The sequence below is a fragment of the Schistocerca serialis genome, chromosome 6, assembly GCF_023864345.2.
Source record: "Schistocerca serialis cubense isolate TAMUIC-IGC-003099 chromosome 6, iqSchSeri2.2, whole genome shotgun sequence".
Lineage (NCBI taxonomy): Eukaryota > Metazoa > Arthropoda > Insecta > Orthoptera > Acrididae > Schistocerca > Schistocerca serialis.
Genome location: NC_064643.1, coordinates 356,587,546 through 356,614,356, shown reverse-complemented (window position 1 = coordinate 356,614,356; position 26,811 = coordinate 356,587,546).

Here is a 26,811-nt window from a genome sequence, read left to right as displayed (position 1 = left end):
ATATAACAACAATTTTATAAAACAGAAAAGCATGGATAAAATCAAATATATACCAAGTATTTACAATGTATACAACTCAAAGCGTCTCGTCGAGTTTATATAAGAGGATGCCCCAGCTCGACTCCTATAAGTAGGAGGGTTGCCGGAGAGATTTACAACATTGAGGTGATGATCCATAATGATATATTCCAGTGCTTGACCTCTTTGATTCTGCACTTGGCTGTGCTAGAGTGGGGACCTTGCATTGCTATCCATAGGGACTATTATTGGCTTCCCTTCGAGGGCTCTTAGTACAGTTGACAACTGCCTCAGGTAAATATCTATTGGATCTCTGTACTGGCAGTATATGTTGGTCAGATACCAAACATAATTACAAAAGTTTATTTCCACGACTGTGGTGTAGTACAGAACTGCGTTAGCACAGTTGTTTTGATTAATTTGTTCTGAAGTACGATAACAGACATTGGATTAGGACCCACAGATATGAACTGAGCGGTTACAGGAAAGCCAGAGACACTGCCAGAGAGAGAGTTCGGTTCTTGTATGAGTAATATATTAACATTCTTTTCCTGAGCTAGCTTGTGGAGCTCCTGAGTTACCAAAGAGCTCCGCATTGCATTTATTTGGAAAACATTAATATTAGTTAGGATATCAACTATAGAAATGACTGTTGGACCATGTCTGGGCAGTATCAAAAGCGATCCTGCCGTACATCTCGATAGATTTTATTTAGATCAAATGCCCTGCCTCATTGGGAGTAGACTTTTAAAACTAATTCTTTCAATTTTTCATTCTCAGTAGGAATGTTAGCTGCAGCAAGTTGGACACAGTCTACATCCATCTGAGTTGGGAATGTTACTCTATCTCCACCGGGATGCCCAGCTAGAACCAGCTGCCTCGATGCAACCATCAACAACGCTGGATCTTCCAGCCTACTAAGCTATATTGCCCCTTCACTACTAACTAAACACCCAGATGTACGAAGAGGTTATCGGCAGTGTCTCCTCAACGACTACCCAGCGAAGACTGCTGCATATGAGGCTCCAGGGCAGGCGCCACCCATGCTGACTGTCGTTCATCAGCGACGGCGGCTGGAATTTGCACGCCGGTGCCGCAACTGGACGTCCACTGAGCGGCGATAGGTTCCCTTTTCAGATGACTCACACTTTATGCTCCAATCACTGGCGTGTACGTCCCCACAACAATCTAAAGAAAAGTCGTCACTGGAGGAGAATGCGTTATGGTCTGTCGAATGTTTCTGTGACATTCCTTGGGTTGCCTCGACGTTCTGAAAGGCACAGGGGATTATCACAGGTATGCGTCTACCCATGGGGACCATATCTACCCCTATATGCAGGCGTGGCTCCATACCCCTGTCGGTACCTTCCAGAAACTCACTGATTCTCTTCCTGCACGTCCGCGGTGCAAAAGGTAGCTATTCAGGCTTTTGACTGTTAGTCACATAAATGTGAATAAATCGTGTGTCTGAACATGTATCCTTGCTGGAAACGCCAAAAGTGTTCCTTCCTCCCTACCTGTTCTCGGTCAAATATCAATACTTAATAGGTTCAATCCCATCATTCTCTAATGTCAAATGCATTTCGCATCCTACTCGTGTTTCTTTGTCCTTTTCACTTGTTCATTTCATTTTCCATTCATTTAAACCACAGAACGGAGTCGCCAACTTATCTTTCGTAATAAATCATTTTCTTTTTAACTTCTGGAAAAGAACTAAAAATTTGTTCCTGTTCCTCAAAAAATTTTGGCCAAAATGCCTCATAGACAATTTACGATAATATAGCCCTAGTCTTCCACATAAAATGTATTGTTAAAAAATAACAATTTTTATTACGTTTTATGCAAACAAATCCTGTCAAGGATAGTTATTATGTAAATTCCGGGTTAGAGACTATCATGAATGGTAACTGTCAACACATTTTTATTCTGCCACTCTGATTCTACGTCAGTCATAGTCAAGCGTGGCACATCGGTTGACAACTAAGGTAACAGGGTTATTCTAATTGTGTGACCCATTTTAAAAAATTCGTATTTATTCAAGTACAAATCCAAAATGAACAAGCTTTATACCAATGAAAAGAGGAAGTTTCAAAGTTTTTGGCGGGCGGCGGCGGGTGGGCGGACGGTGATGGTTTCAAAAGCGGCCGGTAGAGTTCGCGCGGTAGTAGGGCCATCATTCTGTTTAGCTGTCAGTTGTGAGTCAGACAGCGGCTGTGGAACACAAGGTTTCTGCGTTCTTGAGTTCGCAAGAAGTGAGTCGCAAGTTGCATTGCAGCGGGAATTTTGTGCCAAATTCGGTACTCGACCACCAACTCGCAAAAGCATTAGCTGTTGGTTCAAGCAGTTTAAACAGACTGAGAGTGTGTGCAAAGGAAAAAGCACACGCCGACTGCGAGTGTCAGAGGATGATGTCCGACGGATTCAAGAAAATTTTGTGCGCATTCCCAGTAAGTCTACCAATAGAGCCAATCGAGAACTTGTAATACCCCAACCAACTGCATCGAAAGTTCTGAGACGGCGTTTGCTGTATAAGCCCTACCGATTACAACTCGTGCAGGTTCTCAGCCCCAATGACATAGAGAAGCGTCTCACATTTTGTGCTTATGTGCTAGCAAATATAGAGGATGACGCATTTTTACAACGTGTAATTTTTAGCGATGAAGCGACGTTTCAGCTTAGTGAAAAAGTCAACAGATACAATGTTCGGATATGGGGTTTGGAAAATCCACATTCACCATTGCAACACAAGAATGACTCACCGAAGATCAACATGTTCAGTGCCGTATCACGTACAAAGGGTTATGGACTATTTTTCCTTGCGGAAAGAACTGTAATGGGAATCCCGTACCTGGACATGTTGCAACAATGGCAGTTCCCTTAAGTTATGGAAGGTTCCCAGGTCATCATTTTCCAACAGGATGGAGCTCCACCCGATTGGCACCGTGTTGTACGAGGCTTTTGGAATGACTCCCTTTCTCAGCGCTGGATCGTTCGCAGGGGACTTGAGGATCTGGCTCTGCACTTCCGGCCACCGAGATCTCCTGATCTCACACCGTGCGACTGTTTCTTATGGGGCTATGGGAAGAAAGCTGTTTACGTCTCGCCTCTACCAACCACTCTGGAAGATCTGCAGAACCGGATCACTCAGTAACAGTAGAGGTGGCCGTAGTGAAGATTTATAACATTTATCACATTTCTAATTATTAGATAATTATTACAAACTAATTAATTAAAGATTATTAGAAATTATGAAATTTATTAAATTGATATCAAACATTGTGAAAAAAATTTTGAACCTCCCTCTTTTTACTGGTATAAAGCTTGTTCACTTTGGATTTGAATTGGAATAAATACGGAGATTTGAAATGGGTCCGTCATTTAGAATAAAGATGTATTTTATCCGGAAAACAGTTGTTAGCATTTCTTCCCGGGATGGTGCCATAGGGACTGGGTAGTAACTGAAGCACTGGAAATTGTTATGATATTTATTGTACGGAAGTGCAATATGTCATACTGTTCTAGAGATATACAAAAACAGGAAACATTGATTCAATCAACGAAATAAACTCAGCTTAAGAGCTCTAACGTGCAATTCTTAAGCAGAGGGTAACACATCATACAGGTAATAAACTAAATACGCACTCCAATGTAAGGATAAGTCACAGAATATTTGAAGAGAGATTCAATTATGCTACCTCGGTCGGAGATATCGTAATACGTGGACCAGAAAAATGAGAAAGGCTGTCACATATACATTAGGTTCAGCATTAGCAGGGGATATCTAACGATGAGTTTGACCATAGACAGTAATATATAGACCATGGAATCACAACTGGACTCTCCTAACACACTGACCTTGAAAATTTGTACCTGAAAATTGAGCGAATTTGTATTCAGCGCCGCGTAGAGAGAAAATAAAGCCTTTTGAAAACATTTTCTTGATATAGAGTGCGATTAGCTATAGCTCCAACATGTGGCCATCAAATCCAGAAAATGTCCCAAAATTAATCAGTTAAGGCAGCAATTCGTATCTTACAGCAAGTGAAACACAGTCTGAATCATACGGAAAGAAAGATATCTCCCATGAAATCATTTGATGTGGAGCTCGTCCAACTATAATTTCAACACACAGCCCATTATACAAAGGCGGTGTCCCTAAATTAATTAGGTACAATTAATAAAGGATAGAAAGTAAAACAAATTCTGCACCTTATGGAAAGGAAAGAGGACCTCGTTAAAGCATTCTAGACAGCATCTTGAAATACTGACAGAAAACATCACGAGCTTCTCTAGGTTTCTCACGCTGTGGATATACTTTCCTTCCAGTGTTGCATACAAGGGTCCTCCCTCTGAGGCACCTCCCTGTTAACACATGCTCCGGCCGCTGTGGCCGAGCGGTTCTAGGTGCTTCTGTCTGGAGCCGCGCTCCTGCTACGGTCGCAGGTTCGAATCCTGCCTTGGGCATGGATGTGTGTGATGTTCAAATGGCTCTGAGCACTATGGGACTTAACATCTATGGTCATCAGTCCCCTAGAACTTAGAACTACTGTACTTAAACCTAACTAACCTAAGGACAGCACACAACACCCAGTCATCACGAGGCAGAGAAATGTGTGTGATGTCCTTAGTTAGGTTTAAGTACTTCTAAGTCTAGGGGACTGATGACCTCAGATGTTAAGTCCCATAGTGCTTAGAGCCATTTGAACCATTTTCTTAGCACATTCTGCCGACTTCTCACCAGCCCCCCGTTCCTAACAGTTCCCATCACCATTAATGAGAGCTCGCAACTTCGCTACACACTGATTGTGTGTGCATGCATAGTACCGGACACACATTCCTCAGTTATTTGGAAATTGCTAGCGGGACTTTAAAGACAGCTCAGAAATAACAAATACTTGTTATTTCTCGGATCAAGCTGAACTGTTACATCTATATCAAACGTCAGACCTTAATCTGGACAGGCATATGAAACATATCGGCACGTTAATACGTGATGCATTTCAACATGTCCTTGTTGCTCCATGCATTTGTTTTTACCCACTTGTAAAATCGTTATTTTTCAGGACTAATTTTTGTAGTTTCGAAGAAAGTCTGCAATACACAACAAGTGACTGATATTATTTAAAAGCGATGACCATGATGTACCTTAGAACATTTTCTTCACATTTTGAAAAAAAATTTACTTTTCTGGAGTAAATTTTGTAATTTCATAGAAATAACTGCAGCACACAAAAATCAGACGCCATGATTTATAGATGGAATAAGAATATATATCAAACTCCTGTTAAAGGGCGGTATGTAAGCGGAAACCTGAGAAGGTAAAAGCCTGTAAGCTATAAAATTCGCTGATCACTTTGCTATCCTCAGTGAAAGTTAGTAATAATGACATGTCTTTTTCATTGGAATGAGTAGTCACACGAGCACTAATTATGGATTGAGATATAACGAAGCAAATACGAAAATACTGAGGAGCATCAGAAAAGAAATTAACAATAAAGTTTACGTCAAAATGTAGGACCACCAAAGAGACAAAGTGAAGAAATTCCGCTGTCTTGGAAAGAAAATAACACATGAGTGATGAAGATATGACTTATAAAGCTGAATAGTACTGTCAAAGAGGACATTCATGCTTAAAAGAAGTGTACTAACTTCAAACGTTGGCATTAACTTGCTCAAGAAATTGCTCAGAATGCAACCCTGGATCACAGAATTGTATGGAAATGGATAATGGATTGAGGGAAAACCGAAAAGAAGAAAATTTAAGCGATTTAGATGTAGTGTTATAAAAGTGTTTTGAAAGTAAGGTGTAATGATAAGAATTCTGGAAGATCTTCGCAGAAACGGCGAGGAAAGGACTATGTGCCAAATACTATCGGACATGTGTTAAAGAAGCAGGGAGTAACTTCCATGGTACTACAGGGGGTTGCAAAGAGCGAAAAATGTATGGGGAGTCGAGCACTGGGATGTATCGAACAAAGAATCGAGGACTTAGGAGTAAGTTCAAATGGTTCAAATGGCTCTGAGCACTATGGGACTTAACATCTATAGTCATCAGTCCCCTAGAACTTAGAACTACTTAAACCGAACTAACCTAAGGACATCACACAACACCCAGTTATCACGAGGCAGAGAAAATCCCTGACCCCGCAGGGAATCGAACCCGGGAACCCGGGCGCGGGAAGCGAGAACGCAACCGTACGACTACGATATGCGGACTAGGAGTAAGTGCCACTGCAAGATGAAGAGACTAGCACAAGAGGGGAAGTCACGGTGTACAGCATCAACTCAGTCAGAAAAATACTAATGACTCAAAAAAATTAATTCCTATAAATACAGTTACTTGTCCAGTGCACTGAACAAAGGAAACAATGTACATATCTGGTACTTCTTCCGCCGAGTTTTTGGTGATTAGCTCTTACTGTTTGGATATAGTGACAAAAAAAAAATACAGTTTGATGAGTGACTCGACATATTTCCTATTCGCAATACTTTACCGGGGGAACAAATTACGAGCTTAGCAGGATGGCCTGCTACAGTGCACCTTTGTACTAGACGTAAGATTATCATTGACCTTGTGTTACGTCCTGTGTGTTCCCACGAACTGACATGCACCTGAGAACCGCTGGTCCATCTTGTCTCTTAAGCCTCAACGATGGTATTGTGAAACTTCTTGAGAACAAATTTAGCACGATCGAAGAACAGTTTCCTAGAACAATCTCACACGATCAGCTCCGCAAACATCTACCGCTACACCCGCTACACCGACGTAGCCTCCACTGGAATGAACTGGCTTACAATCCTAGCGACAACCTATTTCGGGGCACCTGTCGTTTAGTTGGGCGAGTCAAAACAACACGTAGTAATGAAACTGCACCTGTGGTTAAGAGGTAGCCGGAACGAGAGCTCAGCGTGTTCGGTCAGAGGGATAGTTCTCCTCTGTAATAAAAACTGAGTGAATGGATCAACGATGAGCTTGAACGGGTGTCATGGGGCGTCCGCTCCGTACAAATGCAACTAATAGTACCGAACAAAATGAGTTTAAAAAAAGGGTAGCGTCTTTCATGAGCAATCAAAACGTTTTCGCCAACGCTTAAATTTTGATTAATAATCAGCATTGGCGAAAGAGCAATTCCTTCATAAGAAGTCGCCCTCATACTACTAATGGCCCTGTCAAAGAGGGCGGAGAACCTGACAGACTTTCACGGCACTCGCTTGTCCTTGGTGTGGAAAACTGCCCATAAACGCGGGAGAATCAGCAAAGGTCAACGGTATGAGGATGCAGAAGGCAATGAGAACTACTGCATTAAACACACATAAAGTGTATCCATAGGATACGTGGCCTGTAATTGAGAAAGTGTCATGATGATCTCTCTATTGGCAAAAGAACCCCGAATAGTCACCCATTCAGGTCTCTAGGAGGGGACTGCGACAAAAAGACTGAATAACCAACGAAAGTATAAGGTTTTTTGAATCGGGGCGTGGAACATCAGCAGCTTGAGTGTGGTAGAGAAAATAGAAAATATGAAAAGGGAATCCCGACTGGAATTTTTTGCACGCGACAAAAGGAGGAAATTTATGTTAGCCCTAGGACACGAACTTACGAAGTCTTACGAGAATCAAAGAATGCAAAAGCTGAATAGAATGTCCGCCAACACGAGAGCAGCAATGAGGAAATTATTGTTTGGTGAAGATGCAAGTGCAGTAACATAGGAATCAAGTTCAGCGCACATAAGCAAGCGACTGTCAGTGTTGAACGTTGGAAGCTGTGTCCTAGGAAAGAAACTGGATGTATGAAACAAAATGAGGCAAGTGATGTTCTTTCGTGTGTAGTGAACTCGCAGTAATCCAAACAAAAAAGATGCAAAAATTGCACTGGTTCTAACTGAAACATTTGTAGTTACTAGTAGACACTATATTTCAATAAAAAATAATAATTTACATAATTTGTTACCAACACACTTGAAATAAAATAATTTTTCATAGCACTGTTATTGTAAAGAGTTATACTTTCTTCATTACTGTGTCACTGTACATGATTACTTTTGTTGTTGTACATGTACCGTATCTAAGATTACATTTTGCGTTGGGGTACTCCGGTACCTCCTTTGATATGCCCTGTTATTTACTTGTCTTCGTATGCGGAAGGTTAAAAGGCCTCAAGCTTTTTTTACTCCACAGAAGCGTTGGTAGACTGCTTAGCTAAGTTTTGCAAACTAATGATGAGAGAATTGTCTCACGAAACGTGTTGTTGAGTTGTGTGCAGGACAAAAAGTTACTGTTAAATGTTACCAATTATTACTGTAAGCTTAAAGTTATCTCCAAAGCCACAGTTTCTCTACAAATTGTGTATCAGGAGCTAATAACAGTCGATTTTTGCTGTAGCCGCCCGACACGTTCAGGTGTAAAGCAAATGGTAGTTACTCCGATAACAGGAATGTCGTGGGGAGATATCAACCTGGTGGTGGGTTCCTGATGTACAGGGGCATGGTGGTTTACGTCCTGCGTGGTGGCTGCAGGACCACTTTAACGTTCGTGAATAAAGAGATGAAGTGCAGCAGTCTGATATGTGGATTTTCAAAGATGCATTTCATGTAGTAAATCTGTTCAGTAATAATACTAGCCGTCCACATTCGGCTGGATTGGTGGACGAGCATCTAACGTGATCTATCTCACATAGTCTGGCTTGCAAGTTGTTCAAATCTGTATCTCGTTCAACTTTCGTATCAGCTTGTACAAAACATTTCCCATTGTTAATTTTAACCAACATCTAATTTGTAGCACATTTTTTAGAGTCATTATTACGGAAAACGTAAAGAGCACAACAATAATACATCGACAATGGAACAACGCTTGAAGTAATGAGAGCCGTTGCCTAGTGACATTTCGATTCTGCGATCGAAAGGGAACGTGTGCGCTCGTGAGTATTATTCGGAGCAAAAGGTTATAGACTACTGAGAGTCGTCTGAAGCGTAGTTTCAGAACATCTTCGTGGTAGAATAAGCTTAGAAGAGAAGCCACAAGAAGCGCATATCTTGCGAAAAGCAAAGGTAAGTAATTACCTGTTACCCACAACCCTCCTGCGGATACCATCATCCTCATTCCATAGACCTGATCGATCAAAAACCTACTCCGACGTGCACGTGAAATAAGAAACGATGCCTTACCAACTGCATTATTTTACCATCTCCGTAAGATCTCGCAGTTTTTCGTAACAATTACTCGTAGATCTGTTCATTCATTCAGTGGCTCGGAGACCATGTGTAAGCTTGATGTTTATATCTTCTCATTTGAGAGTGGATGTGGTTTGCGGTCAACTGTTTTTCGTTATATATAAATATCACTTTATTTTACCTTCGGAATGTAATATACTTAGGAGGTCTTCGACTGTGCAATAGATATATTTATTTTACTTTTTAAGACCGTAAGAGGCTGTGAAGAATTTTTTTAATTGACAGGCAAACAGTACGACATTTCCTGACACACGGTACACTTTAAAACGTAGACAAGGGATTGAAGACGGGATTTTAATTTCTAGATTTGCGAAATGCGTTCGACACTTCACCACAGTACGCACTATTGACAAAGTTAGCAGTGTATGGAATCGATTTTTAGTTATTTGACTGCCTCGGACACTCCACTTTTCGTTTGACATAAGAAGTCCTCAGGGATTGGTGACACGATAACCTTGGTTCTCCTCGTACAAAAGCAATCTACATCTACATCTACATTTATACTCCGCAAGCCACCCAACGGTGTGTGGCGGAGGGTACTTTACGTGCCACTGTCATTACCTCCCTTTTCTGTTCCAGTCGCGTATGGTTCGCGGGAAGAACGACTGTCTGAAAGCCTCCGTGCGCGCTCGAATCTCTCTAATTTTACGTTCGTGATCTCCTCGAGAGGTATAAGTAGGGGACAGCAATATATTCGATACCTCATCCAGAAACGCACCCTCTCGAAACCTGGCGAGCAAGCGACACCGCGATGCAGAGCGCCTCTCTTGCAGAGTCTGCCACTTGAGTTTGCTAAACATCTCCGTAACGCTATCACGGTTACCAAATAACCCTGTGACGAAACACGCCGCTCTTCTTTGGATATTCTCTATCTCCTCCGTCAACCCGATCTGGTACAGATCCCACACTGATGAGCAATACTCAAGTATAGGTCGAACGTTGTGTTTTGTAAGCTACCTCCTTTGTTGATGGACTACAGTTTCTAAGGACTCTCCCAATGAATCTCAACCTGGTACCCGCCTTACCAACAATTAATTTTATGTGATCATTCCACCTCAAATCGTTCCGCACGCTCTACTCCCAGATATTTTACAGAAGTAACTGCTACCAGTGTTTGTTCTGCTATCATATAATGATACAATAAACGATCTTTCTTTCTATGTATTCGCAATACATTACATTTGTCTATGTTAAGGGTCAGTTGCCACTCCCTGCACCTAGTGCCTATCCGCTGCAGATCTTCCTGCATTTCGCTACAATTTTCTAATGCTGCAACTTCTCTGTATACTACAGCATCATCCGCGAAAAGCCGCATGGACCTTCCGACACTATCTACTAGGACATTTATATATATTGTGGAAAGCAATGGTCCCATAACACTCCCCTGTGGCACGCCAGAGGTTACTTTCACGTCTGTAGACATCTCTCCATTGATAACAACATGCTGTGTTCTGTTTGCTAAAAACTCTTCAATCCAGCCACATAACTGGTCTGATATTCCGTAGGCTCTTTGTTTATCAGGCGACAGTGCGGAACTGTATCGAACGCCTTACGGAAGTCAAGGAAAACAGCATCTACCTGGGAGCCTGTATCTAATATTTTCTGGGTCTCATGAACAAATAAAGCGAGCTGGCTTTCACACGATCGCTGTTTCCGGAATCCATGTTGATTCCTACATAGTAGATTCTGGGTTTCCAAAAACGACATGATACTCGAGCAAAAAACATGTTCTAAAATTCTACAACAGATCGACGTCAGAGATATAGGTCTACAGTTTTGCGCATCTGCTCGACGACCCTTCTTGAAGACTGGGACTATCTGTGCTCTTTTCCAATCATTTGGAACCTTCCGTTCCTCTAGACGCTTGCGGTACACGGCTGTTAGAAGGGGGGCAAGTTCTTTCGCGTACTCTGTGTAGAATCGAATTGGTATCCCGTCAGGTCCAGTGGACTTTCCTCTGTTGAGTGATTCCAATGGCTTTTCCATTCCTTGGACATTTATTTCGATGTCCGCCATTTTTTCGTTTGTGCGAGGATTTAGAGAAGGAACTGCAGTGCGGTCTCCCTCTGTGAAACAGGTTTGGAAAAAGGTGTTTAGTATTTCAGCTTTACGCGTGTCATCCTCTGTTTCAATGCCATCATCATCCCGGAGTGTCTGGATATGCTGTTTCGAGCCACCTACTGATTTAACGTAAGACCAGAACTTCCTAGGATTTTCTGTCAAGTCGGTACATAGAATTTTACCTTCGAATTCACTGAACGCTTCACGCATAGCCCTCCTTACGCTAACTTTGACATCGTTTAGCTTCTGTTTGTCTGAGAGATTTTGGCTGCGTTTAAACTTGGAGTGAAGCTCTCTTTGCTTTCGCAGTAGATTCCTAACTTCGTTGTTGAACCACGGTGGGTTTTTCCCGTCCCTCACAGTTTTACTCGGCACGTACCTGTCTAAAACGCATTTTACGATTGCCTTAAACTTTTTCCATAAACACTCAACATTGTCAGTGTCGGAACATAAATTTTCGTTTTGATCCGTTAGGTAGTCTGAAATCTGCCTTCTATTACTCTTGCTAAACAGATAAACCTTCCTCCCTTTTTTTATATTCCTATTAACTTCCATATTCAGGGATACTGCAACGGCCTGATTCCCTGTTCTGCGCTTACAGAGTCGAAAAGTTCGGGTCTGTTTGTTATCAGTAGGTCCAAGATGTTATCTCCACGAGTCGGTTCTCTGTTTAATTGCTCGAGGTAATTTTCGGATAGTGAACTCAGTATAATGTCACTCGATGCTCTGTCCCTACCAACCGTCCTAAACATCTGAGTGTCCCAGTCTATATCTGGTAAATTGAAATCTCCACCTAAGACTATAACATGCTGAGAAAATTTATGTGAAATGTATTCCAAAGTTTCTCTCAGTTGTTCTGCCACTAATGCTGCTGAGTCGGGGGGTCGGAAAAAGGAGCCAATTATTAACCTAGCTCGGTTGTTGAGTGTAACCTCCACCCATAATAATTCACAGGAACTATCCACTTCTACTTCACTACAGGATAAACTACTACTAACAGCGACAAACACGCCACCACCGGTTGCATGCAATCTATCCTTTCTAAACACCGTCTGTGCCTTTGTAAAAATTTCGGTAGAATTTATCTCTGGCTTCAGCCAGATTTCTGTACCTATAACGATTTCAGCTTCGGTGCTTTCTATCAGCGCTTGAAGTTCCGGTACTTTACCAATGCAGCTTCGACAGTTTACAATTACAATACCGATTGCTGCTTTGGCCCCGCATGTCCTGACTTTGCCCTGCACCCTTTGAGGCTGTTGCCCTTTCTGTACTTGCCCGAGGCCATCTAACCTAAAAAACCGAACAGTCCACGCCACACAACCCTTGCTACCCGTGTAGCCGCTTGCTGCGTGTAGTGGACTCCTGACCTATCCAGCGGAACCCGAAACCCCACCACCCTATGGCGCAAGTCGAGGAATCTGCAGCCCACACGGTCGCAGAACCGTCTCAGCCTCTGATTCAGACCCGCAATCTGTCGGGCATGGTGGTGAGTCCTCTGAAACTCCGTATCAGAAGGTGTTGTACCTTGAAACACTTTTCATAATTCCGCCTCTCACCAGCCGTATAACAGAAGTTTAATACTGTATATTATATTACTCTATTTTTTAACGATAGCATTCACGTTTTGTGAGATTCAGCGTTTTTTTCCTCAAATAAAAAAAAAATTACCGAAAAGTGAGGTTGTCCAAGTGTGAAAATAATGTACCAAGATACAACATTCCTACCAAGCACCTGTAACATTTCATTAGCATTTAAATGATTAGAACTCAGAACGTTCACAAATACTGCACAAAAAACAACCTCACGCCTAACTAAAAAAGTATTAGGTCCCGGAAACTGTTTACAGCCGTCTCTAGTGAGCATTCCATCATCCCCTCAGTCAAATATTAAAATACCAGCTAGGGAACATCATCTGTTCCGAGGGACACTATCGTCCAGATACAATTCCTTCCGCTACTAACGACGTTGCTGTTTGGAGGAAAGTGTCGCCTTTCAGTGGCTTTTGGGAGATGCAAAATGACTGGCTAGAAGAAGAGTGAAGATTAAAAACAGACTTTACAGGCAAGGAAAGAATTCCTCACCAAAACAAGTATTCCAGTATTAAACATAGATTTTACTCTGGATACGTAGGAGAAATACTTCAACAATTATTTGATTAGTTTGTTCTGTGTTCAATGGACCATTTGCAAGATTAACTTAACGAGACGTTTTACGTTCGCATTACGCATTCATATGTAAATATGGCTTCATGCCGATCAGTTACAATTTTTTAACACTGTTGTGACTTAATGATACCCATGAATCACCTGTTACATATTACAAAAGTCGTAATTCTAGAGAATTTAAGCAACTGCCAAGGAGAAACTTTTCAGTTAGTTTTCAAATTTAGTATTGATGTCTGTCAGACATTTTATATTGTAGAGTAAGTGATCAAATATTTTTGGTGGCAGCGCTAAGGACAACCTTAATGTAATGCACTGAATGCCATTATTCCTTCTAGTCCTGTAATTATATACGCACACGAGAACAATAGTGAACCTAAAACTGGTCCTTGTGGAATGCCACAAACCACTTCTTCCATCAGAAGCATCTTCCCTTCTTACATTGGCTTAAATATTAAGAAAAACTTTCTGAATGCTTTTGGTTGGATATGACATGAACATTGGTTGGCTATGCTATCAGTTACAGAAAAAACATAACTTTATGAAGGAAAATAGTGTGTTTCACACTCCAAATGGCTTCGACAGGCCACATAAATCGCCAGCAGGTGCTATTTTCATATTTAGTGGTTGCAAAATTTTGTGAGTGAATGTGTGTATAGCTTTCTCGGTTAGGCAGCTGTTCTGAAATCCCAAATGAGGTTTTACTAACAATATTACTGTTGCTGTTAGGGGATAATGTTCTAGAACAATGTTCTCAAAAATTTTGAAAAATGAAGTTAATAATGAAAGGGATCGGCAGTTATAGACACTTTTCCTATGAGCTTTTCTATTGAATGATTAACAATGGCATATTTCATTCTGTCTGGAAAAATGCTTGGTTTAATGACACATTACTTATTTTAGAAGAGACCATGCTTGTTAAACGGGAACAAGTCTTCAGTACTCTGTCGGAAATCCTATCAAATCCATATGATCTTTTATGTTTGACTTTCTTAATTTCAGAAGCAGCAGTGAGTGAAACATCCATATGATTGACTTTTTGGACGGTAAGTTGTTTGTTCAATCAAATCTTTTGATTTTTCTCTTGAACTGTTAGTTTTTATACTTTCTACTACATTTATGAAATGATTGTTAAATTAATCAGCTGATCGTTTATAGGCCTCACATTTAAATTAATAGTGACGTTATCTTGTTCTGTGGTTTGTTGTCCTGCATTTCGTTTTACTTCATTGCATATTGTCTTACGTTTGTTGTCAGAATTAACTGATTTCTGATATCATGTGCGCGTTTCTCGATTTTCTAAATAAACTTTGGTAATCATTCTCAGCAATTTTTGTAGTGTGCAAATACTTCCGGGCCTTTACTTGTTCCTGCCAACACATAAACTACTCTTTTCGTTTCACAATATACTTTAATACTTCTAGTGATCCACGGTTTTTGATTTACACGAAAATCCATTTTCAATAATGATATGAATTTATCATGGCATACATTAAATTTTTAATCAAAGAGAACATTCGTTACAAAATATAAAGTTATTTTTTTGTTTCGGTCTTCATTAGAGTACACATTAATTAGGAGCGTACTATCTTTATCCACTGCATTGGAAAGCTAATTACTGAGATTAAGTTGTAGAAACGAATTTAGGTTTCCGCATAATTCCTTCAGAAAATATACATTGAAATGACCAAAGGCTGTTAACTGTATGCTGCTGTCTGGCAGATACCATAGTAACAAAACCATACGTCTCAACTATTTCATAATTTCCCTGTGATTTCCCGAAGGATCTGCGCTAAAGGGTTGCACCTCTCCAATTCAAATAAGACATATAAACCCCGTGATCAGAATTTTTAAACAATGCATGTGATTTACATACATTATTTTCCTAGTAATTCACAGTGTAAACAGTCAAACAGACGGCAAGTGTAAATCCAGGCTAGGGAAAATTCCCCTTTCCTAAAAAACACACAGGAAGAGCCCAAACACATCTTCATTTTTCAGGTGTGAAATTATGCCTGGCATTCTGACTATCAAGAAGTGGCCAGATACAGCAGTTACCATGTGTTGGAAAAGACTGACTACTTTTTAAAGGGAAATTAAAAGAAAGTATAGTATCATTGAACCTGTTTGAATACTTTAGTTGCCGATGCATTTGTTATCAGTTTTGAACAGTATGAGTTCGATTTACTTGCAACAGTGATAACAGTAGTTAATTTATTTCCATTTCCGTCACTTTTGCATCTAATCTACTAAGGCAGGTATACTCCGCCAAGTCACCTTACGGTATGTGGGGGAGGGCACTTTGCGAACCACTGTCATGTCAGTCTTTGCTTGTTCACCTGGCCTAACGGTTTATGGGAAGAAAGATGGTTGGTAAGCCTCCGCTTAAGGTCGAATCTATCTTTTCTTTTTCACGCTCTTTTCGTGGAATATACGTAAGTGGAAACGATATTTTGGTTGACTCTTCTAGGAACGTACGCCCTCAGAACCACTTGCTTCTGCAGAACACCTCTCTTGCAGCGTCTGCCACTGGAGTTGATTGAGCCTTTCAGTGACGCTTTCGCGCTTAGTAAATGAGTCTGTGACGAAACGTGCTGCTCTTCTTCAGATTTTCTCTATTCCGTCCATCAATCCTCTCGGGTATGGATCCCAGCCTGACGAGCAATATCCAACCACTGAGCGAACGACGGTTTTGTTGGGGTTGGACGACCATCCTCATTACAGATGTCGGACATCGTAGTCTGGGCAGACGGGTAAAACAGGACAGGTGGTGAACTGTGGCGGATTTAATATTATACTTTAATGCTGCGCAGAGTACACGTGTGTCTGAACCCAGAGTGCACTGAACACTCCAAACGATGGGCCTCCGCAGCCGACGACTCACCCGCAACTACGACTGAAATCGGCACGTGACTATCGGCACTGGACGTTGATGCAGTGGCAGCGCGTCTCATGCTCTGATAAATTCTCATACCTTCTTCATCATGCCGATGGGAGGGCGCGAATCTGTCGTCTACCAAGGGAAAAGCTCCTTGACACATGCACTGTGGCGGTGGCTCCATTATTCTCTAGGGAACATTCACGTTGGGCATCCACGGTTCCACTGGAGTTCGAGCAAGGCACCATGAGGGCCAAGCAGTACCGTACACTGATTGCGAACCACGTACACCCCTTCATAACGATCACGTTTCCCGACGGCAGTGGCATTTTTCAACAAGATAATGCACCATGTCACAAGGCCAGGAGTGTGATGGTGTGGTTCGGATTGATGTGCTGGCCCCGCAACTCGCCAGATCTGAACCCAATCGAACACATCTGGGATGTGACTGAACGTGCCGTCAGAGTTCATTTACGGCAATTAGACGACTTGTATGTGCAGATTTGGTGCCACCTCCCGCCAGCAACCTGTCAAGGCCTCATTGCTTCCATGGCACGGTGCGTCGCCACTTTTATCTGTGCCAAAGTTGGATTACCGGCTACTAAGTAGGTCGTCATAATGTTCTGTCTGATCAGTGTATGTATAGGGTGTATCACCCACAACTTACACAGAGGATATTGCGGAAACATAAAATGCTCTTCGTATGTGGTTTTCACAGTATGGAATTGTAGACAGGGCTTCGTGTTGTTAGCCAATAAACAGATTGTAATACTCAGTAATTAAAACTTCTGGGCTAAGAGGCCGTGGTCCAATAGTAGAAATATTTCTCCCTGACGTTTTGTTGCCAGCTGCGGGCAACATCATCTGAGGTGAGCCTACGACTGGCTGCTAGGCCGTGGAGGTCCTATTTATATAGAGCGCATAGAGGGCGCCACCACTCGTCACGTGTTGTCAACAGTAAAACTAGCCTGCGCAATCGCACGAGGAATAGACAGGAATCAGGCAAGTGTTCTACGTGTTCTCCAGCGACATAGGTTCCATTCCTATAATATCTCTCTCCACCAAGAAAAGCACGGAAAGGGCTATGAGAATCGTATTAACTTCTGTACATGGACTGCAAGATAGGATACTGCAGATGTATAATGTATCTTGTTTAGTGCGGCTGGTCCCGTCGGAGGTTCGAGTCCTCCCTCGGGCGTGGGTGTGTGTGTTTGTCCTTGGGATCATTTAGATTAAGTAGTGTGAAAGCTTAGGGTCTGATGAACTTAGTAGTTAAGTCCCATACGTTTTCACACACATTTGAATATTTTTTTCTTGTATAGTGATGAAGCCACTATCACCAACCATGGCCAAGTAAACCGTCGAAACATGCAATGCTGGTTTGTTCAAAAGCTGATGTTTTATTTCATGCGGGCCATAGTGCTAAACACTGATCTCTTAGCCAGTACCCATGGTCAGCACCGCGCAAGAAAATTGTTCTATGCAGTTGAGGCGACAGGCACTGTTTCCCCTTGCAGCACCACGTAGAGGTGGGGCTGCGTAAAGTTCTTTTGTCTGCATTTTGGTTTTATCTTTTATTTACTTACAACAATTACACTTGCTTTTTTTGTAAATACAGAAATTTAGAAGAAGGAAATCATAAATTTATAGCACAATTTAAGAAGAGATTAAAAGAAGGCAGGAAAAAGTAGATATAGATATCCCTTCATTAACACAATTTGGGGAAGGAGACTTGGTACTGAACAGTGTCCACGATCTGGGCTCCTCAGTGCATTGTTTAGTGTTGTTTCTGCGACCACTACGGTCGTAGGTTCGAATCCTGCCTCGCGCTTGGATGTGTGTGATGTCCTAAGGTTAGTTAGGTGTAAGTACTTCTAGTTCTAGGTTCTGGGGACTGATGACCTCAGATGTTAAGCCCCATAGTGCCCAGAGCCATTTGAACAATTTGTAGTGTTGTTTCCGTAATGTGTTCTATGTTATTACGTAGGTGCCTGTATCTAATGAATTTCAAAATGAAGCATTCTAGGGAACCAATTTCGCCGGACATGCAACGATTGCTTTCTGAAAGTGACATGCGACGCAAGTGCGTGGGACAAGTGCCATGTCCAGTCACAAAATAAACCAAACCTCGGCTGGGGTTGACATGGCGCAATCGTAACCGCTCCATGACATTGGGGAAAAGTGCACAGACTGGACGGTCCTTGTCAGTTTAGTCCCACTCTTGTTGCCAAGTGTTCAAGTGCCAAGTTTTCAGTTGCCACCTATCTTCCATGTGCTGTCCAGTGATTTACAACACCCTCTAAGGTCTACCCATCTTCAGCCAATATGATGCAACCCGATACCTGATTGTCATATTGATCGAGTATATTCGAACAACACATACAGCGAATCTACTGATGTCATGCTGCACGCCCCAGATAGTCTAAGTAGCACACTTCCTTGCCCTCGCCCAACAGTGATCATGTTCATGACAAGAACGAGTCTTTGTGCCCATTTCTTAGCTGCTAACCTGCAGTGGTACACTCTTAGGTGTGTGAGTGGTAGTCTGTATTGTGTCGAATGTAATGTCACTAGTTGGTGAAGTATACTTTCGGCTTTGTTTGTGATTAGTCGTATGTGTTCGTTGAAGCTATGTTGTACGTCAATGAGTACTCCAAGATACCTACCCTACTGACCATTAAAATTACGACACCATGAAGATAACGTGCTACAGACGCGAAATTTAACCGACAGGAAGAAGATGCTGCGATATGCAAATGATTAGCTTTTCAGAGCATTCACATAAGGTTGGTGCCGGTGGCGACACCTACAACGTGCTGACATAAGGAAAGTTTCCAACCGATTTCTCATACACAAACAGCAGTTGACCGGCGTTGCCTGTTGAAACGTGGTTGTGATGCCTCGTGTAAGGAGGAGAAATGCGTACCATCAAGTTTCCGACTTTGATAAAGGTCGGATTGTAGCCTATCGCGATTGCGGTTTATCGTATCGCGACATTGCTGCTCGCGTTGGTCGAGATCCAATGACTGTTAGCAGAATATGGAATCGGTGGTTTCAGGAGGGTAATACGGAACGCCGTGCTGGATCCCAACGGCCTCGTATCACTAGCAGTCGAGATGACAGGCATCTTATCCACATGGCTGTAAGGGATCGTGCAGACATGTCTCGATCCCTGAGTCAACAGATGGGGACGTTTGCAAGACAACAACCATCTGCCCGAACAGTTCAACCACGTTTGCAGCCAGCAAGGACTATCAGCTCGGAGACCATGGCTGCGGTTACCCTTGACGCTGCATCACAGACAGGAGCGCCTGCGATGGTGTACTCAACGGCGAACGTGGGTGCACGAATGGCAAAAAGTCATTTTTTCGGATGAATCCAGTTTCTGTTTACAGCATCATGATGGTCGCATCCATGTTTGGCGACATCGCGGTGAACACACATTGGAAGCGTGTATTCGTCATCGCCATACTGGCGTATCACCCGGCGTGATGGTATGGGGTGCCACTGGTTACACGTCTCGGTCACCTCTTGTTCGCATTGACGGCACTTTGAACAGATGTGTTACGACCCCTGGCTCTACCCGTTCATTCGATCACTGCGAAACCCTACATTTCAGCAGGTCCTGTACGGGCATTTCTGGATACAGAAAATGTTCGACTGCTGCCCTGGCCAGCACATTCTACAGATTTCTCACCAATTGAAAATGTCTGGTCAATGGTAGCCGAAAAACTGGCTCGTTACAATACGCCAGTCACTACTCTTGATGAAGTGTGGTATCGTGTTGAACGTGCATGGGGATCTGTACCTGTACACGCTATCCAAGCTCTGTTTGACTCAATGCCCAGGCGTATCAAGGCCGTTATGACGGCCAGATGTGGTTGTTCTGGGTACTGATTTCTCAGGATCGATGGACCCAAATTGCGTGAAAATGTAATCACATGTCCGTTCTAGTGTAATATATTTGTCCAATGAATACCCGTTTACCATCTGCGTTTCTTCTTGGTGTAGCAATTTTAATGCCCAGTAGTGTATTTACTACTTCGCGTTTTATTTTTGTGTAGTTTATTTTAATTGCTGGCTGTCTTTGTTGTGATCCATTAACCATTATGTACGCTGCTTTTTGTGCTGCTATGGATAATTTGTTTTGGTTCCACAATTGTTGCCTTTTTGTGTAGCATACCATTGGCCTTTTTTTCCAACATTGTTCTTGTGCTGGCTGATATTACAATTAACATGTTGTGAGCTTACGCACCGATTACGTTTGAACGTTCATCTCCCTGGATTGAATTCAAGAGCGGTTCAACTGTGATATCCCAGATGATGGGTCCTCACATAGAGCCTTGTGGACATCCTTTTATAATACTTTTTACAACCTTGCCGTTGCTCTCTCGCCACTCAGACACACTGTTCCTACAGTAGTCTCGAAGCGTATTGTACTGGTTTCGGGTACCTGTAGTTCTCGATATGTTGCAACCTTGCTGGCTACCGAAGATTATCGAAGGCGCCAGTAATGTCAATAAGAATGTCAGCTACACACTTCTGTAATGCGTATCTACAATTTGGAAAGCCCAATTAACTGTTCTGTTAACAGCTCCAGTTGGCTTCATCAGCTGGAACGTCAGCGTCAAAGTTGTGTAAACGTGTGATGCGGAATAGTGAAACAAGCTTATAGGTCGATTATTCCTAGACGGAACACAAACACCGAGCGAGGTGGCGCAGTGGCTAGCACACTGGACTCGCATTCGGGAGGACGACGGTTCAGTCCCGCGTCCGGCCATCCTGATTTAGGTTTTCCGTGATTTCCCTATATCGCTCCAGGCAAATGCCGGGATGGTTCCTTTGAAAGGGCACGGCCGACTTCCTTCCCCGTCCTTCCCTAATCCGATGAGACCGATGACCTCGCTGTCTGGTCTCCTTCACCAAAACAACCCAACCCCAATGAAACACAAACGCGCACAAATATCGCAGCTTCCTAACAGACCACCGTCCGAAGATGTTAGAAAACATTCCTCTGAGGACTAGGAGGAACGTGTGGTACCAACATGATGGCTTGCAACTCATAGTGGACGATGCCCTACAGCATGTCTTCACGAATTGTTCACAAATCGTTGGATTGGACGCTGAAAACTGTGTAAATTCGCCGACCCGTTTCCCGGGTTTGACGTCTGTTGACTTCTTTCTGTGGGGAAAGCTGAAAGACGCTGTGTACAGAGACACACAGCAACTACACCCAATCATGTGCAAAGACTCATCATTGCAGCACGCTCGTGGATCTCAGCTGAAATGCTAGCACGAATGTAGCAGTCGTTTCATACCTGAGTGGAAGCGTGTATTGTCGTTTTCGGTGGTAATTTTGAACACAACCTGGTATGATGGTTAGTTCTCTGGTCACAAACGACATCGCTAGTACATGCACATGTGTTGTTCTGTAGTGTGTGCTACCACAGTTATCGTAAAAGTATTGTTGTTGGATCTTTTCAAAATACGAGATCCCGTAAACGACTCGCACTAGAATCATGCAACAAACGCCACTGACATTCTGATCTATCCTATTTTTAGTTTGTTAATATCAATAGGCATTGTTCTGTTTAAAAAAGCGTATGTTTGTACAAAAAATACACTGTCTAAGAATTATTGCAATCGTTTCTTGGCTAACAATACGTGTCCCTGGCTAAGAATCATTTCTGTGAAAACCACATTTAAAAAAAAAATTCTTTATTCACAATACATTATAATTACACAAATGTAACCAACCACTTTAATGATTAGTGGGTTATAAGTGTTAAAATGTTGTTATTTGCAGCTAATTACATTTTTACTTGTGAACAACAGACAGTACAGGTTAATGGGCAAACTTAGGTTCTGTATTAAGCTATACACACTTTCTTTTGCTTTCTTTCTTTTGCTTTCTTTCTTTTGCTTGTGCCGGTTTTCCCGCGGATACGCAGGGTCGGCATGGTTAATCGGATGTGGCAATGTTAGTTGAAGGGGTGGCCAGATGCCACTCCGTACCCCCCGGGAAGGAATTAGTGTACCTCAGCTGTCTGCGACTAGTGTAATCCATGCAATAGTGCGAAAGTGTTCAGATGTCTGCGAGCCGTGTAACTGAGGCGGGACGTGGGGACCAGCCCGGTGTTCACATAGGGGGATGTGGAAAACCGCCTAATAAGCACATGCAGGCTGGCCGGCACACCGGAATTCGTCGTTAATCCGCCGGGCGGATTCGATCTAGGGCCGGCGCGCCTACCCGAGTCCAGGAAGCAGCGCGTCAGCGCGCTCGGCTATCCTGGCGGGTTTAAGCTATACACACTAATACCTACTTGTAGCTAATCTCAACTGCCTGCAGTGTCACAGGTGTGTCAGTGTGGATATAAACCTAATGCAATGCCTTGCTCATCGAGCTAATCCCGATGAGCGTGCCCCTGACAGGCCAAAATTACTAATTACTGCAAGTTCCTATTCCGATTTCTATTTCTAAATCCTACTAAGTAACCTACGTCAAGTCCGGTGCATGTCATTGGTGTGAAGTTAATGTACCCCACTCCCCCTAGCCCTGCACGTGGCGGATTCCAACTTACAATTCGACCTGTCCACGCACAGGTGGTACAGAATAAGTGTAGTATTGATCACGAATGTCCCTAAAGTATGCTGTCAAACACCTCGTTAGCCAGATTATTCAAGGTTTGGAATGTCTCCTCATGTCTCAGCAAGTCGTATGTGTCGTTGTTTGGTAGTTGCTGTCGTAATGCAGCTGCTACATCAACGAAAAGGGGGCGCTCGTAAACCACATGGTCGGGAGTACCCTCCGATGCGCCACAGTCACACGCGGGCGTAGCTCTCCTCCCAAACCGGCGTAAATATATCGGATAGGGCCCATGACCAGTGAGAAAATGGAACAAACCGCGGGTTGGCTCAAAGTGCCCCATACCTAGCCTTTCCATTACATTTGGTAAGAGTTGGAAAGTTCTTCTACCAGATTAGTCCCTTTACCATGACTCCTGCCATAGTTCTTCGCCTCTTTTCCTTATCTCACCCTTGTCCCTAACCCGAACTCCCAAAATGTCTTCTATTTTCGTATCTTCATCTTTCTTAGCCCATTACCATGCGGCTTGTTTCCTTATTTTGTTGTCCAGAGGACAGAGCCCCATTATCACTAATAGCGCCCCCCCCCCCCCCCTGGAAATGTCCTGTAAGCCCCCACAAACATTAACAACATGTTTCTCTGTACTCTTCTCACTGTCATGGCGGGCACCACCCTCGTGAGCCTGTGTGCCCAGACTCCCGAGCCGTAAACTACTATTGACGTTAGTATGCTATTGTGGTACAATTTTATCAGGTGAGGGGGAAGGCGAAATCTTTTATGACCTATAGAGATGAGGTTATTAGGTACTTGTAATGCTCTTTGGGTCACGGATTCAATGTGCCTTCCGAAGTTCCACCTTTCATCGATGATAATTCCCAAGTAGCGTGTCTCACGTCGCCTAAGGACTGGTTTCCATTTCCGAAATATATGCGGTGCAAGGTTTTAAGTGATTCAAACTGTGTATAAACGTGTCCATTGGCGTTTACAGTCATGATTGAAACTTGCGGTCGACTCTTACGTGTTGAGCACCCCGAAGCCCGCAATCCAGCGCTGAGTTTCTTCTGCGAGGGGTGGTGAAGCAAGGGTGTGGAGGAACGGTGCAGGAGGTGTCTCCTATTCTGAGCATTGGAGCAATGACTCGCATTAATAGCAGAATTTTAATCTAAATCATATCTACACTGTTCTGTACATTATAACATCTGTTATCTCATTGTTCCCTGCGAGAAGTTGCATTTCTGAAACTGCAATAACGAGAAGAGTCTAGTAAGCAACGATAGACAGGACTTTTCATTTGTTGATGTCAAGTTACCGACACCGTGACCAAGCTTTACAGTTTGTCACAAGGGGGGCTGTTCGATATGCAGTTGTGAGTTTGAACACGTGTGTTCTCAGGAGTGCAGTACCTTGAGCGTGAATTAATATTTGTGGTAATTTAGTGCAAAGGCTTACGGAAGATAATTTCGCTTCCAAGTCAAGCACCTAGGGAGGATTGTAATGATTTTCTGACCTGGCTTTTACGGGAAAGTGGATTGGATATCTGATTATGATATTGCGAACAAATTGTACTGTTTTCCTGTTTGTCGCTTGCAAAATGAATCGCTGGGTGCCAATGACGCTAAGAGGCGTAGACGATCTGAGATATTGATCACAGAAGATAAAATAACATGAGCAGCCTAAATCACATATTACTGCAGAGCTGTAGCACAACATTTTCGGGAAACACTATATTAGGAAACACTTGGACAACTTTTTTAGGCAATCACTTGAAAGATACAATGACCAGATTCGTAAAAATCGTTACGTACTCTCTAAAATGGCGAACTGCATTAAATTTTGTTGTGCTTCTGAGCTCGCACTTCGCGATCGTGACGCATGCAGTGAGTAATCAGATTACACTGCTGACGTAATTGTAGAGCTTAGCGACCACCTTCCGAAGACTAATGTTTTCAAAGACACTGCGAAACATATTCAAAATGATTTACTTTCTTGTATGCTGGAGGACTATCATGACCGAGTAAGAAATACGTTTCCTGCTGCTGCTGTTTCATTGCAGATGAGACAACTGATGTTTCAACAATTTCACAGTTTGTCGTTGTTATCAGGTACGTTTTGTCTGAGAGTAGACCCGTGTAGAGGATTCGGACTTTCTTCTCGTGAATATGATTCTAAAAGCCTAGCAAAATCGTTCTGTAAAGTATTTCTCACAGCTACGATTTTGCAGGTGTTAAGAGTGGTCGTCGTTTGGGTGTACAGACTCTTCTGAAACAGCAATTTAAACATGCATATTTTGTTCACTGCTATGGCCATAAGTTGAATCTGATTTTAGCTCAAACAATGAGTCAGAATAAGAACGTCAGAATTTCTTATGCTGACAGTAGTGAGATTCCCAGTTTATTTCATATTTCATCCCAGCGCACAGCGATGTTAACTGAGGTAGTGAACACGAAAGTGCCTCATGTTCGTAACAGGAGATGGAATTTTAAATCAAGAACTGCGAAAATTGTGTACGAAAATAGAAAATCTTTTGTATAATGCCTTGAACAAAATGAGCTTGTATCTCAGCAAACTACTACACCTCTTGAAGCGAGAGAGCTCCGCCTGAAATTAGAGCACCCAGCTATACAGTTTCTGTTGCCTGTTCTCAGTCATAATGTACAGTTGACTTACTGACTAGACAACAAGGGATTAAACGTTTCAAAAGAGCCATACGTGAAATCTGAATAGCATCACTGACACTATTCCCACGTGCAAACAGATGCTGTATCCCGCTAACAGACAGACACAGGAAAATGAAATTCCGGAAACTTTTGCCCCAAAAGAAGTGTGTGATACAGTTACCGCTCAAGTTCTTGAACGCTTTGACGTTCCACTGCGTCGCGGCGCTGCATCTTTATTTAATTCTAAAAAGTTTGTTTCGTACGCAAGTCAATTTCCGCAAACGTTGCTGCAGAGGTCTTGTGAAACATACATCCCTCCACGAGCGCAAAAAACTGAAAACGGAGCTTCAGGTACTATACACCGGGAAAGAGTTAGCAACTCTCATGGGAGTTCTTTCCACTTCCGCAATTCCTGCACGAAAATGATTTGCAGGAGCTTTTTAGTGGAACAATAAAACTCATGAAAGTCGTTGTTACCACATCGGTGTCAACGGTGGAGCGACCTTTCTCTGCCCTGAAGGGAACAAAAATATTTCTGAGATGTGCTATGTGTCAAGAGAGGCTAATAGCACTATCGACGCTTTCCACCGAGAAGGACTTCGTTCGCAGCATCGTGGACACCAATGAATGCGTCACTGACAGATTCTCTGCTCTTAAGGAGAGGAGAAAGGGTTTTCCTTACATCCATAGTAAGGTGAGCGTCTTTCCGCAGAGCATTCATTTTGTTATTCATTTTCATTCTTTTTATGTTAGTTAAATGGAACTTCGTTGTCCATTTTCCTCGGAACCCTCTAGAAAAACCTATGCGGCCGTTACTTTAGAATTCGTTCAACGCTTCACTATCCGTACACTAATTTTAGCTTTGTTCAGTTTTCATTTATCTGCTAGGTTTTCGGTATGCCGGCCGCTGTGGCCGAGTGGTTCTAGGCGTTTCAGTGTGGAGCCGCGCAACCGCTACGGTCGCAGGTTCGAATCCTGCCTCGGGCATGGATGTGTGTGATGTCCTTAGGTTAGTTAGGTTTAGGCAGTTCTAAGTCTAGGGGACCGATGCCCTGAGATGTTAAGTCCCATAGTGTTTAGAGCCATTTGTAGACCGTAATCAAAAGAGCTTCGGGCTGTTTACGGACAGTGGTCAATACCTCATGCTACAGTACACAACAAGCGCAGTCTTTATCTATCTTTAATAAATTTTCGTCCATACCACATACACCATAACACT